A 7,417-nucleotide genomic window follows, 5' to 3' on the forward strand; every position below is an offset into this window, starting at 1 on the left:
GGATGTTAATTGGAAAGCTAGTTAATCTCTTTCAAAATCAACAAAGTTTCTCTTTCCCGAATCAGCTGTGAGGCAATCAGGTATTAATAAAATGCTCGAGATTTTTACTCAGTATTACATAGCTGCTATATTAAATTATTTATGATGGCAATCTTTGTTGTATATTAATTGTTTATAATCATTTCATCGGAAGGCATGTCTCGATATACATGTTTCGTTACTTGTATGAATTCCACAATAAGATCATTTCACCAGCTTCGATAATTGTTAAAGATATATTAAAAATTTAACTCCGATGGTAAAAAAATAGTTTTAATTTGGATATTATACGGATATGTGTTAATTTTCAACAGTGCATTTGCTGACGTTATTAATGTTATCTGTGAAACAAAAATCAGATATTATCACAGTCAAATAATTCAGCTGGAACAACAACTCATTGTACTTAGATCTTCAAAACCACAAGTACCCCAGTGGCACAGCGGTATGTCTGCAGACTTACAACGCTAGAAACGGGTTTAGCACAGATAGTCCATTGTGTAACTTTGTGCATGTCTACAAATAAACAAACAAAACTACAATCTACTTCGATAGTAGTTTGAACTCAAGTTGAATAAGCAAAATTCTATACTTTTAACTAGATAAAAGTTTGGCTAAAAAGGTCATCCTAATTTTATTCTCAAATATTACTAGGGTTTCGTTTCTTCAACAACTTTATTGTTACGTTTTTCTGTCAGAAAAATCTCTCGTTCTTTACTCAGATCGGTATACAGTAATCTTTACGTTCACGACTTATAAAGAATAAAGAACAAACATTCCTCCTGCAAAGTGTAAAATATGTAAAATCTAAACAGCCTAATCTTATTTTTTATCTCGTTCAATAGTTGAACAACTTTATGTACACCTGGACAGAAATTGTTATAGAATAATAATAATATAACATCCATACTGTTGAAATTATACGTTTATGTGCAACATTTATGGTGTATGACAGTTTGATACAACTCATTCCATGCGACTATATAAAACCTGAAATCGTAATATATATATAATAGTGATATGTATTTTTTATCTCGTTATATGGATGTACATTTTGAAAATATTGCTTCAACTATATAACTAATTTAATCTTGTTTTGGATCTCGTTCATTCTTGAACAATGTTGTGTATACAATTCCTCTTTCATTCTCCATAACGTATGACAGTTATTATTGAACAATAATTTATAATGTTGCTGCTTCCACCCTCTTGGTTATTTTTTTATTTCCGTGATTACAATGTCTTCAAAACTCGTTTCGACATCTTGACAAATTTAGGTAGGAGTGTACTTTGTGTGTGCACTTCAAAAAGTTGACTATTGTGGAAACTCAACTTTTATATACACAGAAATATATTATACCACTTACTTTCAATTACTATCGAAAAGAAAACCAGCATGCGACCTCATTGAGGTAATGGTGAAACACTATGGGCCTAAGGGCACATGTGTTTACTTTGTCTTCATGTGATTAACTAATTGACGATCATTGCCTTATACAAAATATAATAAAGTGCTTTTTTGTGTAAGGTCGTATCGTCACCTATGAATGTAGTTGATGTTAACTTACATCAAAGATGATAACTGCTCAATAACATCAATAATGGGGGTGGAAATGTTGTGAGCCCCAGTTAACATGCAGCTTTTTCCAAACTATCATCCCACAGTGTTTGGTTGAGATTGGCCTATGAGTAGTTAGATAACAGACATATAGATTTTTGTGCTTTATATAGACAGATAATTGTTTGTCCGTTGTGTTGTACCCTACCAGTTGATATAAATGTAGATATTTTACAACAAAGGTGTAATTAAACACTAACCAATTAAAGAATATAATGACATTGTCAAATTTGTTGGATCACATTTCTTACAATATTATTTATATTTTCTCTAGTTTGTAAGAACACATTTTCAAACACTTCGCTGGATATACCTGTTCCAAAGCAGTGCTGTCCAACTTCAAACCATTGAGTGTCATATTGCTTGTTTATTTACCTGTTGAATTTCGCGCATATCTTCCCAAGCAATCCCTAGCTTGAAAGAGTACATTAGAGGGAAGGTCATTTGTCAACATATTCCATTGCAGACTTTTGGGCTAATCTTTACCAATGAATAGCGATACTTACCGTCACATTATAACACTCCCACCGCTGAACCCCCACAGTGGCACAGTGGTATGTCTGCGGACTTACAACGCTATAGTCCGAGTTTAGATACCCGTGGTGGGCAGAGCACAGATAGCCCATTGTGTAGCTTTGTGCTTAATTACAAACAAATCTACCGCTGAGAGTGCGAGCATGCTCGAACCCAGGTTTGGACCCAGCAGATTGCCAGTCGAGCGCCATAACCATCAAGCTATACTATGCCTCAGCCTGATTGCAAATTTCTATGTAATTTTGATAGATTGTAAGAAATATAAAAATTATGCTTAGCCTCAGTAAATTGTGCAAAAATTATGTTTTGAATTTTATTTTTCGAACTTAAATTTTAACTACGCTCGAGGGAGGGGTGAAGCTTACCGTAAGCCACCAATTAGATAGCCTTATACTAAAGCTTCTTCCTAAGCCACAATACCAATTACTACACTATTTTATTAAAATAAACAATATATATATAGGGGTGTGTGTCAGTTACTCAAAACTCATTTTTTTCTAGTGATTATCTATTAACGTTCGCTGTATTTATTAAATCATAGAATGTAAGAATATTCAGTTTTCTTTTAATGAATAAACAGGTGCAGTCTAATGATTAGCCATAATCTCCGTATATTATGAAGTAACAAGATTAATTATACTAAGTACATACATTCAATTTATTTATTAATTGGCCAAATATTTCATTGTACTTTAGTAAATTTCGATAATTCGTTGGAAGCTGGTAAGTAAAAACACTGTTATTTTTATCTAAGTCTTAACACTTCATTGTAATTTTGTATATCAGTTGCTTACTGTAGCTCATTGATCACCAGGTTAATTGAAATAAAATGCCTGAATTTGTAACTTTTTGTGAAAGAGAATAAGTTAAAATCGTACTCGAGCAACAGTATACTTCAAAGCCACCAAACCCTATATATTTAGTGATTGAGATAGATACGACTTACCTGCATGGAGGAACACATTTGGCTTCACACAACGATATTTTATCTTTCTCCTCTTTAACAGTTTTCTTACACTTATCTGTAAATAAATAAATATGTTACTCAATTCACGATATATTGTTGGGATTTGATTATAAATTTCCTTCAACTTATGTGTAAACAAGCAGCATAGCATTGGAGCCACTTTTTATTGTCCAATGAACCACTATAATTATTAATACATTTAGACTTTAACTTATATACTTTTCTAACAAATAAATTTAAATTAACTGCATGCATCACAGCACTAGGCAAACAGTTTATAACCCTCACAGAGAAGTGGCTTTGTCTAAGTTAAGATATATTAAAACAGAGTCGACATCTAATGTTAAGAACTCGTCCACACCATAATCTTTATCCACACAATAATGGTAACACTATTACATTCCAACTACTTATGTAGCACCTATAAATCGATCACTTTGAAACTTAGTAACAAAGTTATCAAGACACCAAAACATTCGCTGGAATTAGTGAATATTTGAATAGAGAAATATATTTAATCGAACAAAACGAAGTAATTGATGTGCATATTCCAGCTTTTCCTAAAACACTATTTATGAACTTATGAAAAGCATGATGAACAGACCTCACAGGTGGTGCCAATAGAGCTGCTGCATTATCTTAAATAGAAACATTTTCAATTTATTACAAAGATCATTTCCGGCACTTGTTAACAATCTCATCAATTTAACTTTCATCACTTCTGACAGTTTTCTTTGACAGGTTTCTAAGTTTATTACTTACAGTTTTGTTAAGTTTCCAATAGCATTGAACGGTTTCACGGAGATTAGGTTGCACGTAATCAAACATTTCGTGTTTCAATTTTTCCTTCTGCAGTATACCAAATGATATTTTTTTCTTAAATTTACATAAATATACAACAACATTGAATGTTTCCTGCATTTTCTCGCCCCTAATCTATTTTTGTGTCATGTCTCTGTATTTACATTAACCGAATTATCTTATTTCAAAAGTTCAATCGCTTTTCACTATTTTAACGGTGTAGCATTTGTTATCATCCAAATCTTTATCTTTTATCACCTCTAATTAAGTTATAGATTGTTCGGATACTGAACTTTAAAATAAAAAGAAAATGGTTGTTGTTTACGAACAATTTCTGTATTGTGAAGTACTGGGACAGAAAGTGTAGGTAATATGAAGATATATTATATAGATATAATTAACTTCTATGTATATAATCCTTTAGAAAATATCTACTTTACTGGTTATTTACAAGACAGCCATGATAACGGTTCTTTATTATTTAATTATGTCAACTTCTGTTCTTCATTTATACACAAGTTTCATCTATAATTTTCAGATTAACGTTTGCGATATTTAACACATAGATTTTGTTTGATTAAAGGTTAAATACCTTGGATTTTCGTTTCCGTTTGTGTTATGTTTTTCATGTAAAGAATTTCGCTTTGAATTCTAAGTTATATTACACTTAATTGAAACAAAACTTCCTCATACACTTGTTTCACTAAGTATGGATTTTTTACGTAATTTAGTAACGAGTTAACATTCGCTACTCAGTTCTGTGTTTTATAGAATTTCATGTTTCTTCAAGTGCAACGTTTTTCTTCTATGTCTGTACTTACAGCTTTCTGTACCGTAACGTCCACACGGTCGTGTAGAAGAGCTGTTTACAGGAACTCCATTAGATTTGATATCGGTTTTGAAACACTGACACTTATCGATTAGTTCCTTCTGGGTACATCCTTCAGTACAAATCTGTAGGATGTCAAGATTTACATGTCAGATAACCAACAGAATATTTTTATATCGTATTGAAAGGGTCTGTAATAGCAGTTTATCGAAAAACAACACCTGAAAATAGATAATAGAATTAAGAAATATTGTCTTTGTCATGATTAGAAGCTTATATGATGGCTTAAGTTAAATCACTAATGGTTTATTAATTTATTATACTATTATTAGATACTAAGTACTAGTTTGTATATATATATCCTATATTTCGGCTGCTCGTTTACTTCGATCTTCAGAAGAACCCTGTCAAACAATTAATGTTTTCGGCAGAAACTTAGGTTTGAGTCTGGATCTTTATTAGAAAATCAGGTGTGCTATTCACTTGTCCGAGCTCTAGGTTTGCTTTGTGGATTATAAGCTAGTTCAGAGTGGTCTGACTGGCGGGACCTGGCATGGTCAGGTGGCCATGGCGCTTGACTCTCAATCTGCTGGTTGCGGGTTCGAATCCCTGTCCCACCGAACATGCTCGCCCTTTTAGCCAGGGGAGCTTTATAATGTCACGGTAAATCCCACTATTCTTTGGTAAAAAAGAGTTTGCGGTAGGTTTTAATGACTAGCTCTAGTCTTTCATTGTTAAATTAGGGACGCCTAGTGCAGATAGCCCTCGTGTGGTTTTGCGCGAAATTCAAAACAAACAAACAAACCCGACTGGCGGCAAAATAAGTTTATCCGTCCCTTGCACTAACTATGAACAACGTGTTAAATTTCAAGTTCATGCATTATAAATGTTATCCATAACTCAAAGTTAGGAGAAAAATGTTATTTCTTCAAGTACTATAAGTAACAAATGTCCGTTTTATACAGTCCATTACTTTGTCTACCTGAATTACTTGGACGTTGAAGACAGCTTCGTTTAACTTTTTGTTCCCACCTTTATGGTTCATATTGCAATATTTAATATAATTGCATTGTTTAAGTCCTGATTGTATATTGTCCTCCTGAATTTTGACTTATGTTATTATTTTGTTTCTCTTCTTTATTCGAACAGACATTCAAAAGGAAAACTGTCAATGGTATTTTGCTTTCATTGAGTTTTAAGATAGTTTTGGTTTGTCCTAACTATGGTCGTATAGTGTTAATGTTTTTGAGTACTGTGCCAACTTTATGTTGTGTTCAGATCCTTTGATTGTTACCAGAAAGATGTTTTAGGCACATGGTAACATGACTACGTTTATGTATTTATTTTTTGTCTTTCTTACATTTGATATTTATGTATTTTTTTAGGTGGTCAGGGTATTTTCTGTCAGTGAGGGTCATATAGGTGTTTTTTTCTCTTACATTTTTTAGCATCTTCATTTTACAAATATTGGTCATATTAGAGGCTAGACAGGCCCTAAAAGGTGTAAGTTGAAAATACTTAGGGTAAGGTTATGATAAAATGTAAGTTGTTGTTACGGTTAATAAGCTTGAAGGATCACATAAGTCTAACTTGTTATTATTAACAATATTTGTATTAAATTCTGATTACCAATCTGTTTATGTCCTAAGTTTGTGTCCTAATCTGCTACCGTTAACAGAAGCGTTCATAGAAAGACTGTATGAGGTGGCAGAATTTGGAATTCAAGTTTAGTTATTCTTGTGACAAAGGACGATACGTTTGTTTGGTCTGCCACCTACAATTGGCACTGGAAAAAGGTAAAATCCTAAACTTTTTGTATTAAACACTATTAAGAAAATAAAGCGACACTTATGTTTTGATACTATTTAATATAAGTAAAATGTTTCTTTTTGCATTTATAACTGTAGTTATGACAGGAAACCTTAACAGTACGAGTTGAAAAAGAAACAGTAACTAATGTAAAATAAAGATAAAGTTTTAATCTCTTTTGTAATGTACAAACAGTTTTATAAACATTTGTTTTATGGAACTGAGGTTTTTATAATAACAATGTAATGATAATGTTTCTGCTCACCAACTTATCCATACCCAGCTGGTTCTCGTTGTGGCATTCTTCTCCATACGGTGTAGAAAGTGTTTCTGTGGTGGACTGAATGTTAGATATGTATAAATTATTATTGTTTACATATTAAATCATTACTTAAGATCACTCATTATTAAAATTATCATCGTTCATCTTTTTTTATGTAAATAACAACACTAATTTCTCTACACAGTGACAACGTGGTTGACAACATAAAGTGGAAATCAATCGAACTCAACCAGATTCTAGGGCTCAAAGTGAGGCTGATCACTAAGTGTTAAATAGTTTACAGAACCTGTACATTTGTATTTGATTTTCTAAGAATATTAACAATATAAACAAAAACAGCTTAGCTCTAAAAAAAGCTATTTCTTATACAAAAATAGACAAAAAAAATGATATCAGAATGCGGCCAAGGCAATCAATATTATTGTATACATAGCTTAAAATTGTTTGCTTTAAAAAGTAAACTCTATACTTGGTTTATAATTATTTTGTTATTGTTACGTCTCCGTTTGTTAATTAACTTTCCGTAACTTCGTTCCG

General features: G+C 32.1%; 1 long non-coding RNA gene across 1 annotated transcript; it reads right to left on the reverse strand.

Moving 5' to 3' along the window:
* Positions 1-3,137: 3,137 nt before the first annotated feature.
* Positions 3,138-6,925, reverse strand: LOC111089489. The gene is made up of 3 exons (XR_002613753.1): positions 6,863-6,925; positions 4,781-4,913; positions 3,138-3,213 (listed from the first exon to the last, which is right to left on the reverse strand). It is a non-coding gene; the product is annotated as an uncharacterized LOC111089489 (long non-coding RNA).
* Between the last annotated feature and the right edge of the window lie 492 nt (positions 6,926-7,417).

The sequence above is a fragment of the Limulus polyphemus genome, unplaced genomic scaffold (genome assembly GCF_000517525.1).
Source record: "Limulus polyphemus unplaced genomic scaffold, Limulus_polyphemus-2.1.2 Scaffold6421, whole genome shotgun sequence".
Taxonomy (NCBI): domain Eukaryota; kingdom Metazoa; phylum Arthropoda; class Merostomata; order Xiphosura; family Limulidae; genus Limulus; species Limulus polyphemus.